Source organism: Gossypium hirsutum, chromosome A11 (assembly GCF_007990345.1).
Source record: "Gossypium hirsutum isolate 1008001.06 chromosome A11, Gossypium_hirsutum_v2.1, whole genome shotgun sequence".
NCBI lineage: Eukaryota > Viridiplantae > Streptophyta > Magnoliopsida > Malvales > Malvaceae > Gossypium > Gossypium hirsutum.
The window spans coordinates 64,287,051-64,289,483 of NC_053434.1; the positions used below are offsets into that span (position 1 = coordinate 64,287,051).

General features: G+C 37.2%; 1 non-coding gene across 1 annotated transcript; it reads left to right on the forward strand.

Annotated features, from left to right (window-relative positions):
• The first annotated feature begins 945 nt into the window (after window positions 1–945).
• On the forward strand, window positions 946–1,052 carry LOC121210508 (small nucleolar RNA R71). The gene has a single exon (XR_005905626.1). It is a non-coding gene; the product is annotated as a small nucleolar RNA R71 (small nucleolar RNA).
• Window positions 1,053–2,433: the final 1,381 nt, after the last annotated feature.

Consider the following 2,433-nt stretch of genomic DNA (forward strand, 5'->3'; position numbering starts at 1 on the left):
TTCATTGCGTTTGGCATCTGCGATAGAGCTTCAATAAACGGTAAGTTAATATGTAATTTTTTTAAGAGTTTAAGAAATTTACCAAATTGTTCATCTGAGCGGTCTTTCATTGTCGCCTTGGGGTATGGCAGACAATATTTATATTTGACAGTCACTAATTTGTTTTTATTATAATCTACCTCACTTTTACCTTTGCTTACCACAGTTTCTTGCCTCGGTTCTGGCTCAGGCTCAACGAATCCTTCTTCATGTTGAACATTAATCGCGTTGAGTTGTTCCCTTGGGTTAGATTCAGTATTACTTGGCAAGCTACCTTGTGGTCATTCGGAGATTAGTTTAGAAAGCTGGCCTATCTGAGTTTTGAGCCCTTGGATCGACTCTTGTTGATTTTTAAGTGCTGTCTCGGTGTTCTAAAAATAGGTTTCTGATACTGAGATAAACTTTGAGAATATCTCTTCAAGGTTCGATTTCTTTTCCTGTTGGTAGGGTGGTTGTTGGTAGTCGGGAGAATGTTGTGGTCTTTGAATTCCTTGACTGCCCCACGAGAAATTGGGGTGGTTCCTCCAACCCATATATTGGACTTGTTCCTCCTCGATTCTAGGGTTGAAGGGTTGATACTCTGTGCATGCTCCTCCTCCATTCGTCTCGCACCTCATCACTGGATGTACCTGAGTAGAACCAAGTAAACCATCAATTTTCTTATTCAAGAGTTCTACCTGATTAGAGAGCATGATGACCGAATCGATGTTATAAACACTGGCTATTTTTGTTGGCTTTGTCCTCATGACTTGCCACTGATAGTCATTCAGTGACATTTCCTCTATGAACTCATAAGTATCTTCAAGTGTTTTGTTATTGATGGTTCCGCTAACAGCTGCGTCAACCATTTGCCGAGTCAAAGGATTCAGGCCATTATGGAATGTTTGAACCTGAAGCCAAAACGGTAACCCATGGTGAAGGCACCTTCTCAAAAGGTCCTTGTATCTCTCCCATGCATCATAGAGTGTTTCTAAATCCATCTGCACAAAAAAAGAGATATCATTACGTAATCTAGCCGTTTTAGCTGGCGAAAAATATTTTAGTAAAAATTTTTCGATCATTTGTTCCCAAGTAGTAATTGACCCTCGTGGTAACGAGTTCAACCATTGTTTAGCTTTGTTCTTCAATGAAAAGGGAAACAACTGAAGACGTGTATAGCATCGTCAGAAACGCCATTGATTTTAAATGTATCGCAGAATTCTAGGAAGTTTGCTAAGTGAGTGTTGGGATCCTCATCCTGCAAACCGTCAAACTAAACAAATTGTTGTATCATTTGAATAGTGTTACGTTTCAGTTCAAAAGTATTTGCAGCTACACAGGTCTAACTATGCTCGACTCAGTTCCTATTAAAGAAAGTTTAGCATAATCATACATAGTGCGTGGAGTAGGATTTTGATTAATCACAATCGCAGGAGGTAGCTGATTGTCTTGGTTTTTGGCCATCTCTTCAGTTGGGGGTTGAGTATCATCTTCTTGCTCGTTCTCTGTGTATCTTAAGCTTTGCCTTATTTCTCTTTGGTTTCTGCGAACTATGCGATCGATTTCTTTGTCAAAAAGTAGTGGTCCTAATGGGTTTCTTCTAGTCATAAACTATAAAAACCTGCCAGAAGAAAGAAAAAGAAAATTAGCAAATTAGAATAAAATTAAAAATAGAATTAGATTGCAAGAAAAATAAATGGCTAAAGTAATAAAAATTGAGTGTTCCTAATATTTTAGTTCCCCGGCAACGACGCCAAAAACTTGATCGCGTGATTTCGTGATAGATTTTAAATATTTATAATTAATCGTTTTTCAAACTAACTATTATTACGATGTAGGCAAGTGTACCTATCGAACAGTAGTATAGTTTTAGCAGGACCAGATTGTCGAACCCAAAGGAACTAAAAGTACTAGTAATGACTGTCTTTTTATTATCTAGCCTAGGAATAAAGATGTTTTATTTTAACTAACTAATTATCTAAACTAAGAACTCACAGAGAATAGAATTGGGGAATTGCTTTTGGGAAAATCGATTGAATTAAGACAATACCTAAGGAAAAATCCACCTAGACTGCACTTGTTATTCTGGCTCCGAATCAGATGATTTATTCATTTAACTTGTTCTGTAGAATCCCTAAGTTATGTTATTATGCCTATTCAAGACTAATAACGTCTAATCCCTAGATTGAATAATTGAAACCTTTCTCTAATTAACACCCTAGGGTTGCATTAACTCGATCTATGGATCTCCTTATTAGGTTTCACCCTAATCCGGCAAAATCTTGTCACCCTATGTCTAGGCGCGTAGACAACTCCGCTTAATTATGACAAATGTACTCTTAGACAAGGTATATTCCTCCTCTGAATAAGAGCTTATCTTAAATCAGTATCCTGGGATATCAAAACAAGAATTAA